The sequence below is a fragment of the Ipomoea nil genome, unplaced genomic scaffold (genome assembly GCF_001879475.1).
Source record: "Ipomoea nil cultivar Tokyo-kokei standard unplaced genomic scaffold, Asagao_1.1 scaffold2280, whole genome shotgun sequence".
In the NCBI taxonomy this organism is placed as follows: Eukaryota; Viridiplantae; Streptophyta; class Magnoliopsida; order Solanales; family Convolvulaceae; genus Ipomoea; species Ipomoea nil.
The window spans coordinates 1769134-1779887 of NW_017618708.1; the positions used below are offsets into that span (position 1 = coordinate 1769134).

At 33.2% G+C, this 10754-nt stretch overlaps 4 non-coding genes across 4 annotated transcripts; all 4 read right to left on the reverse strand.

Moving 5' to 3' along the window:
• Window positions 1-772: 772 nt before the first annotated feature.
• On the reverse strand, window positions 773-845 carry TRNAR-CCU. The gene has a single exon. It is a non-coding gene; the product is annotated as a tRNA-Arg (tRNA).
• A 2424-nt stretch (window positions 846-3269) lies between these two features.
• TRNAR-CCU lies at window positions 3270-3342 on the reverse strand. Its single transcript has one exon. It is a non-coding gene; the product is annotated as a tRNA-Arg (tRNA).
• A 2423-nt stretch (window positions 3343-5765) lies between these two features.
• On the reverse strand, window positions 5766-5838 carry TRNAR-CCU. The gene has a single exon. It is a non-coding gene; the product is annotated as a tRNA-Arg (tRNA).
• Window positions 5839-7400: 1562 nt separating this feature from the next.
• TRNAR-CCU lies at window positions 7401-7473 on the reverse strand. Its single transcript has one exon. It is a non-coding gene; the product is annotated as a tRNA-Arg (tRNA).
• Window positions 7474-10754: the final 3281 nt, after the last annotated feature.

Consider the following 10754-nt stretch of genomic DNA (forward strand, 5'->3'; position numbering starts at 1 on the left):
GAGGTACAACCTAAAGGTTTCAAGTTCGGAAACACACGCTTTATCCACTAAGCTACAAGTGCTTCATGCAACTTATTTCTTGTTATTTACTATCTATTCTATTTGGTGCAGTGGAACACTTGTTAATGCTCTTCGTAGGGATGTCAATATTATCCCAAAATCAACGGGCTGACTCTACAAGTCCCAAAAATTATAATTAGGACCATAACAAATAAACCAGTTAAAAATTCAACCTAAGTGGGCTAGCTCTATAGGGCTATCGAGTTGAGTCGGGCTAACTCAACGACTACGTTGTCGGAAAAAATTGTAGACTTTGTGTATAAATTGTTATCCTATTCAAATTTTCACCATTAATTATGTTGAAAGTTGCAGTTTCAATACATAATTTATAAATTTTATAATATTAACAATTTACTTTGAATTTCCAAATACTTAAAGGATATATTGATCATTTAGTAAAGTTTTCTCTACATCCATCAATGAATCTTCATAAATATGTTGCTCTTACTGCAAACTAACATATTAAGTTGCACAAAATAATAGTATAAGTTTCACTCCTCAAACAAAAACCAAAATAACCAAAATGTTCTTAGATTAGTTGCACAAAATACCACCTAATTTGCAAAGTGTTTATTAGGCACTAAAAAACAAAATTATAACCTAAGTTACATAGTTTTTATATGGCAAAGAAACCACAGTAATTATCTCATCGACCCAGTTTGTGAAACGTAACATTGTAGCTCTATTTGGGAATAACGAAGGGAGGGAGAAACGCACCAGGTAGGGGTTGAACCTACGACTTTCTACTTAGGAAACAGACGCTCTATCCACTGAGCTACAAGTGCTTCATGATACCTTTTTCTTGTAATTTAATATCCATTCTCTTTGGTGGACTGGAAAATAGGTTTATGCTCTTTGTAGGGATGTCAATCTTAGCCCTAAATCAACGGGCTGACCCTATAAGTCCGAAAAATTATAGTTAGGACCGAAACAGATAAACCTGATAAAAAATCAAGCTTAGTGCACTAGCTCTATAGGGCTATCGAGTTGAGTCGGGCTAACTCAGTTAGCTGAGAGACCAAATAGTTGACTTGGTCCATTAATTATTATCCTATACGAATTTTCACCATTAATTATGTCGAAAGTGGCTGTTTTAATACATTATTTATAAATTTTTAAGTATTACCAATTTATTTTGAATTTCTAAATTATTAAAGGATATATAGATCATTTCGTAAAGTGTTCTCAAATTCCCTCAATGAATCTTAATGTATATGTCGCTTTTACTGCAAAATAATAATAGTTTAAGTTTCACTCGTTAAACAAACACCATAACAACCAAAAACCTTCCTAGATTAGTTGCACAAAATACAACCTAATTGGCAAATGGTTTATTAGGTACAAAAACAACCAAATTATTACCTATGTTACATAGTTTAACATGCAAAAAAAAAACACAAGCTTTATCTACACACACACACCATAACTATCTCATCCACCCAGTTTGCGTAACGTAACATTGTTGTCTTTGCGTTGCGACGGTTTTACACTTGTCTAGCAAAAAGTGATTCCCGTCACCACTGCTTGGGTGGGGGAGAAAAATAGGGTTTGTATAAGGGAGCAGAGAGACGCACTAGCTAGACGTACAACCTAAACGTTTCATGTTAGGAAACACACGCTCTATCCACTAAGCTACAAGTGCTTCATGCAACTTATTTCATGTTATTTACTATCTATTCTATTTGGTGCAGTGGAAAACTTGTTAATGCTCTTCGTAGGGATGTCAATATTATCCCTAAATCAACGGGCTGACCCTACAAGTCCCAAAAATTATAATTAGGACCATAACAAATAAACCAGTTAAAAATTCAACCTAAGTGGGCTAGCTCAATAGGGCTATCGAGTTGAGTTGGGCTAACTCAACGAGTTGTCGGACAAAATTGTACACTTTGTCCATAAATTGTTATCCTATACAAATTTTCACCATTAATTATGTTGAAAGTAGCAGTTTCAATACATAATTTATAAATTTTATAATAATAATAATTTATTTTGAATTTCCAAATATTTAAAGGATATATTGATCATTTCGTAAAGTTTTCTCAGCATCCATCAATGAATCTTCATATATATGTTGCTTACTGCAAAATAACATATTAAGTTGCACAAAATAATAGTTTAAGTTTCACTCTATAAACAAACACCATAACAACCAAAAACCTTCCTAGATTTGTTGCTCAAAATACAACCTAATGTGCAAATGGTTTATTAGGCACCAAAACAACCAAATTATTACCTATGTTACATAGTTTAACATGCAAAAAAACCACAAGCTTTATATACTAACACACACAATAATTATCTCATCCACTTAGTTTGCGTAACGTAACATTGTTGTCTTTGCGTTGCGACGGTTTTACACTTATCTAGCAACAAGTAATTCCCGTTATAAGGGAGAAAAATAGGGTTTGTATAAGGGAGCAGAGAAACGCAATAGCTAGAGGTACAACCTAAACGTTTCAAGTTAGGAAACACACGCTCAATCTACTAAGCTACAAGTGCTTCATTCAACTTATTTCTTGTTATCTACTATCTATTCTATTTGGTGCAGTGGAAAACTTGTTAATGCTATTCGTAGGGATATCAATATTATCCCTAAATCAACGGGTTGACCCTAAAAGTCCCAAAAATTATAATTAGGACCGAAACAAATAAACCAGTTAAAAATTCAAGCTATGTGGGCTAGCTCTATAGGGCTATCACATTGAGTCCGGCAAACTGAACGAGTTGTCGGACAAAATTGTAGACTTTGTTCAGAAATTGTTATCCTATACAAATTTTCACCATTACTTATGTTGAAAGTAGCAGTTTCAATACATAATTTATAAATTTTATAATATTAACAATTTATTTTGAATTTCCAAAAACTTAAAGGATATATTGATCATTTCGTAAAGTTTTCTCAACATCCATCAATGAATCTTCATATATATGTTGCTCTTACTGCAAAATAACATATTAAGTTGCACAAAATAATAGTATAAGTTTCACTCCTTAAACAAAAACCAAAATAACCAAAATGTTCTTAGATTACTTGCACAAAATACCACCTAATTTGCAAAGTGTTTATTAGGCACTAAAACAACAAAATTATAACCTAAGTTACATAGTTTTTATATGGCAAAGAAACCACAGTAATTATCTCATCGACCCAGTTTGTGAAACGTAACATTGTAGCTCTATTTGGGAATAACAAATGAAGGGAGAAACGCACCAGGTAGGGGTCGAACCTACGACTTTCTACTTAGGAAACAGACGCTCTATCCACTGAGCTACAGGTGCTTCATAATATGTTTTTCTTGTAATTTAATATCCATTCTCTTTGGTAGACTGGAAAATAGGTTTATTCTCTTTGTAGGGATGTCAATCTTAGCCCTAAATCAACGGGCTGACCCTATAAGTCCGAAAAATTATAGTTAGGACCGAAACAGATAAACCTGATAAAAAATCAAGCTTAGTGCACTAGCTCTATAGGGCTATCGAGTTGAGTCGGGCTAACTCAGTTAGCTGAGAGACCAAATAGTTGACTTGGTCCATTAATTATTATCCTATACGAATTTTCACCATTAATTATGTCGAAAGTGGCTGTTTTAATACATTATCTATAAATTTTTAAGTATTACCAATTTATTTTGAATTTCTAAATTATTAAAGGATATATAGATCATTTCGTAAAGTGTTCTCAAATTCCCTCAATGAATCTTAATGTATATGTCGCTTTTACTGCAAAATAATAATAGTTTAAGTTTCACTCGTTAAACAAACACCATAACAACCAAAAACCTTCCTAGATTAGTTGCACAAAATACAACCTAATTGGCAAATGGTTTATTAGGTACAAAAACAACCAAATTATTACCTATGTTACATAGTTTAACATGCAAAAAAAAACACAAGCTTTATCTACACACACACACCATAACTATCTCATCCACCCAGTTTGCGTAACGTAACATTGTTGTCTTTGCGTTGCGACGGTTTTACACTTGTCTAGCAAAAAGTGATTCCCGTCACCACTGCTTGGGTGGGGGAGAAAAATAGGGTTTGTATAAGGGAGCAGAGAGACGCACTAGCTAGACGTACAACCTAAACGTTTCATGTTAGGAAACACACGCTCTATCCACTAAGCTACAAGTGCTTCATGCAACTTATTTCATGTTATTTACTATCTATTCTATTTGGTGCAGTGGAAAACTTGTTAATGCTCTTCGTAGGGATGTCAATATTATCCCTAAATCAACGGGCTGACCCTACAAGTCCCAAAAATTATAATTAGGACCATAACAAATAAACCAGTTAAAAATTCAACCTAAGTGGGCTAGCTCAATAGGGCTATCGAGTTGAGTTGGGCTAACTCAACGAGTTGTCGGACAAAATTGTAGACTTTGTCCATAAATTGTTATCCTATACAAATTTTCACCATTAATTATGTTGAAAGTAGCAGTTTCAATACATAATTTATAAATTTTATAATAATAATAATTTATTTTGAATTTCCAAATATTTAAAGGATATATTGATCATTTCGTAAAGTTTTCTCAGCATCCATCAATGAATCTTCATATATATGTTGCTTACTGCAAAATAACATATTAAGTTGCACAAAATAATAGTTTAAGTTTCACTCTATAAACAAACACCATAACAACCAAAAACCTTCCTAGATTTGTTGCTCAAAATACAACCTAATGTGCAAATGGTTTATTAGGCACCAAAACAACCAAATTATTACCTATGTTACATAGTTTAACATGCAAAAAAACCACAAGCTTTATATACTAACACACACAATAATTATCTCATCCACTTAGTTTGCGTAACGTAACATTGTTGTCTTTGCGTTGCGACGGTTTTACACTTATCTAGCAACAAGTAATTCCCGTTATAAGGGAGAAAAATAGGGTTTGTATAAGGGAGCAGAGAAACGCAATAGCTAGAGGTACAACCTAAACGTTTCAAGTTAGGAAACACACGCTCAATCTACTAAGCTACAAGTGCTTCATTCAACTTATTTCTTGTTATCTACTATCTATTCTATTTGGTGCAGTGGAAAACTTGTTAATGCTATTCGTAGGGATGTCAATATTATCCCTAAATCAACGGGTTGACCCTAAAAGTCCCAAAAATTATAATTAGGACCGAAACAAATAAACCAGTTAAAAATTCAAGCTATGTGGGCTAGCTCTATAGGGCTATCACATTGAGTCCGGCAAACTGAACGAGTTGTCGGACAAAATTGTAGACTTTGTTCAGAAATTGTTATCCTATACAAATTTTCACCATTACTTATGTTGAAAGTAGCAGTTTCAATACATAATTTATAAATTTTATAATATTAACAATTTATTTTGAATTTCCAAAAACTTAAAGGATATATTGATCATTTCGTAAAGTTTTCTCAACATCCATCAATGAATCTTCATATATATGTTGCTCTTACTGCAAAATAACATATTAAGTTGCACAAAATAATAGTATAAGTTTCACTCCTTAAACAAAAACCAAAATAACCAAAATGTTCTTAGATTACTTGCACAAAATACCACCTAATTTGCAAAGTGTTTATTAGGCACTAAAACAACAAAATTATAACCTAAGTTACATAGTTTTTATATGGCAAAGAAACCACAGTAATTATCTCATCGACCCAGTTTGTGAAACGTAACATTGTAGCTCTATTTGGGAATAACAAATGAAGGGAGAAACGCACCAGGTAGGGGTCGAACCTACGACTTTCTACTTAGGAAACAGACGCTCTATCCACTGAGCTACAGGTGCTTCATAATATGTTTTTCTTGTAATTTAATATCCATTCTCTTTGGTGGACTGGAAAATAGGTTTATTCTCTTTGTAGGGATGTCAATCTTAGCCCTAAATCAACGGGCTGACCCTATAAGTCCGAAAAATTATAGTTAGGACCGAAACAGATAAACCTGATAAAAAATCAAGCTTAGTGCACTAGCTCTATAGGGCTATCGAGTTGAGTCGGGCTAACTCAGTTAGTTGAGAGACCAAATAGTGGACTTGGTCCATTAATTATTATCCTATACAAATTTTCACCATTAATTATGTCGAAAGTTGCTGTTTTAATACATTATTTATAGATTTTTAAGTATTACCTATTTATTTTGAATTTCTAAATTATTAAAGGATATATAGATCATTTCGTAAAGTGTTCTCAAATTCCCTCAACGAATCTTAATATATATGTCGCTTTTACTGCAAAATAATAATAGTTTAAGTTTCACTCGTTAAACAAACACCATAGCAACCAAAAACCTTCCTAGATTAGTTGCACAAAATACAACCTAATTGGCAAATGGTTTATTAGGCACCAAAACAACCAAATCATTACCTATGTTACATAGTTTAACATGCAAAAAAAACACAAGCTTTATCCACTCACACTCACCATAACTATCTCATCCACCCAGTTTGCGTAACGTAACATTGTTTTCTTTGCGTTGCGACGGTTTTACACTTGTCTAGCAACAAGTAATTCCCGTCACCACTGCTCGGGTGGGGGAGAAAAATAGGGTTTGTATAAGGGAGCAAAGAAACGCACTAGCTAGAGGTACAACCTAAACGTTTCAAGTTCGGAAACACACGCTTTATCCACTAAGCTACAAGTGCTTCATGCAACTTATTTCTTGTTATTTACTATCTATTCTATTTGGTGCAGTGGAACACTTGTTAATGCTCTTCGTAGGGATGTCAATATTATCCCAAAATCAACGGGCTGACCCTACAAGTCCCAAAAATTATAGTTAGGACCATAACAAATAAACCAGTTAAAAATTCAACCTAAGTGGGCTAGCTCTATAGGGCTATCGAGTTGAGTCGGGCTAACTCAACGAGTTGTCGGACAAAATTGTAGACTTTGTCTATAGATTGTTATCATATACAAAATTTCACCATTAATTATGTTGAAAGTAGCAGTTTCAATACATAATTTTTAAATTTTATAATATTAACAATTTATTTTGAATTTCCAAATACTTAAAGGATATATTGATCATTTCGTAAAGTTTTCTCAACATCCATCAATGAATCTTCATATATATGTTGCTCTTACTGCAAAATAACATATTAAGTTGCACAAAATAATAGTATAAGTTTCACTCCTTAAACAAAAACCAAAATAACCAAAATGTTCTTAGATTACTTGCACAAAATACCACCTAATTTGCAAAGTGTTTATTAGGCACTAAAACAACAAAATTATAACCTAAGTTACATAGTTTTTATATGGAAATGAAACCACTGTAATTATCTCATCGACCCAGTTTGTGAAACGTAACATTGTAGCTCTATTTGGGAATAACAAATGGAGGGAGAAACGCACCAGGTAGGGGTCGAACCTACGACTTTCTACTTAGGAAACAGACGCTCTATCCACTGAGCTACAGGTGCTTCATAATACCTTTTTCTTGTAATTTAATATCCATTCTCTTAGGTGGACTGGAAAATAGGTTTATGCTCTTTGTAGGGATGTCAATCTTACCCCTAAATCAACGGGCTGACCCAACAAGTCCCAAAAATTATAATTAGGACCGAAACAAATAAACCAGTTAAAAATTCAACCTAAGTGGGCTAGCTCTATAGGGCTATCGAGTTGAGTCGGGCTAACTCAACGAGTTGCCAGATAAAATTGTAGACTTTGTCCATAAATTGTTATCCTATACAAATTTTCACCATTAATTATGTTTAAAATAGCAGTTTCCTTGCATAATTTATACATTTTATATTATTAACAATTTATTTTTAATTTCCAAATAGTTAAAGGATATATTGATCATTTCGTAAAGTTTTCTCAACATCCATCAATGAATCTTCATATATATGTTGCTCATACTGCAAAATAACATATTAAGTTGCACAAAATAATAGTATAAGTTTCACTCCTTAAACAAAAACAAAAATAACAAAAATGTTCTTAGATTTGTTGCACAAAATACCACCTAATTTGCATAGTGTTTATTAGGCACTAAAACAACAAAATTATAACCTTATATGCAAAGAAACACAAGTTTTATCTACCCACAGTAATTATCTCATCGACCCAGTTTGTGAAACGTAACATTGTAGCTCTATATGGGAATAAAGAAGGGAGGGAAAAACGCACCAGGTAGGGGTCACACCTACGAATTTCTGCTTAGGAAACAGACCCTCTATCCACTGAGCTACAGGTGCTTCATAATACCTTTTTCTTGTAATTTAATATCCATTCTCTTAGGTGGACTGTAAAATTGGTTTATGTTCTTTGTAGGGATGTCAATCTTAGCCCTAAATCAACGGGCTGACCCTATAAGTCCAAAAAATTATAGTTAGGACCGAAACAGATAAACCTGATAAATAATCAAGCTAAGTGCACTAGCTCTATAGGGCTATCGAGTTGAGTCGGGTTAACTCATTTAGCTGAGAGACCAAATAGTGAACTTGGTCCATTAATTATTATGCTATACAAATTTGCACCATTAATTATGTCGAAAGTGGCTGTTTTAATAAATTATTTATAATTTTTTTAGTATTAACAATTTATTTTGAATTTCTAAATTATTAAAGGATATATAGATCTTTTCGTAAAGTTTTCTCAACTTCCCTCAATGAATCTTAATATATATGTCGCTTTTACTGCAAAATAATATATTAAGTTGCACAAAATAATAGTTTAAGTTTCACTCGTTAAACAAACACCATAACAACCAAAAACCTTCCTAGATTAGTTGCACAAAATGCAACCTAATTTGCAAATGGTTTATTAGGCACCAAAATAACCAAATTATTACCTATGTTACATAGCTTAACATGCAAAAAAAACACACGCTTTATCTACTCACACACATAGCAATTATCTCATCCACCCAGTTTGCATAACATAACATTGTTCTCTTTGCGTTCCGACGGTTCGAGACATGTCCAGCAACAAGTAATTCCCGTCACCACTGCTCGGGTGAGGGAGAAAAATTGGGTTTGTATAAGAGAGCAGAGAAAGGCACTAGCTACAACCTAAACCTTTCAAGTTAGGAAACACACGCTCTATCCACTAAGCTACAAGTGCTTCATGCAACTTATTTCTTGTTATTCACTATCTATTCTATTTGGTGCAGTGGAAAACTTGTTTATGCTCTTCGTAGGGATGTCAATAATATCCCTAAATCAACGGGCTGACCCTATAAGTCCCAAAAATTATACTTAGGACTGAAAAAAATAAACCAGTTAAAAAATCAAGCTAAGTGGGCTAGCTCTGTAGGGCTATCGAGTTGAGCCGGGTTAACTCAACGAGTTGTCGGACAAAATTATAGACTTTGTCCATAAATTGTTATCCTATACAAAATTTTACCATTAATTATGTCGAAAGTAGCAGTTCCAATACATAATTTATCAATTTTAAAATATTAACAATTTATTTTGAATTTCCAAATAGTTAAAGGATATATTGATCATTTCGTAAAGTTTTCTCAACATCCATCAATGAATCTTCAAATATATGGCACTCTTACTGCAAAATAACATATTAAGTTGCACAAAATAATAGTATAAGTTTCACTCCTTAAACAAAAACCAAAATAACCAAAATGTTCTTAGATTAGTTGAACAAAATACCACCTAATTTGCAACGGGTTTATTAGGCTCTAAAACAACAAAATTATAACCTAAGTTACATAGTTTTATATGCAAAGAAGCAAAAGTTTTATCTACCCACAATAATTATCTCATTGACCCAGTTTGCGAAACGTAACATTGTAGCTCTAGATGGGAATAACGAAGGGATGGAGAAACGCACCAGGTAGGGGTCCAACCTACAACTTTCTGCTTAGGAAATAGACGCTCTATCCACTGAGCTACAGGTTCTTCATAATACTTTTTTCTTGTTATTTAATATCTATTCTCTTAGGTGGACTAGAAAATAGGTTTATGCTCTTTGTAGGGATGTCAATCTTAGCCCTAAATTAACGGGCTTACCCTATAAGTCTGAAAAATTATAGTTAGGACCGAAGCAGATAAACCTGATAAAAAATCAAGCTAAATGCACTAGCTCTATAGGGCTATCGAGTTGAGTCGGGCTAACTCATTGAGCTGAGAGACCAAATAGTGGACTTGGTCCATTAATTATTATCCAATACAAATCGTTTCATGTTAGGAAACACACGCTCTATCCGTTAAGCTACAAGTGCTTCATGCAACTTATTTCTTGTTATTTACTATCTATTCTTTTTGGTGCAGTGGAAAACTTGTTTATGCTCTTCGTAGGGATATGAATATTATCCCTAAATCAACGGGCTGACCCTATAAGTCTCAAAAATATAATTAGGACTGAAACAAATAAACCAGTTAAAAGATCAAGCTAAGTGGGCTAGTTCTATAGGGCTATCGTGTTGAGTCGGGCTAACTCAACGAGTTGTCGGACAAAATTGTAGACTTTGTCTATAAACTGTTATCCTATACAAATTTTCACCATTAATTATGTTGAAAGTAGCAGTTTCAATACATAATTTATAAAGTTTATAATATTAACAATTTATTTTGAATTTCCAAATAGTTAAAGGATGTATTGAGCATTTCGTAAAGTTTTCTTAACATCCATCAATGAATCTTCATATATATGTTGCTCTTACTGCAAAATAACATATTAAGTTGCACAGAATAATTGTAGTCTAGTTGTTTTGCCAAATAATAGCCAAATGGGGAGT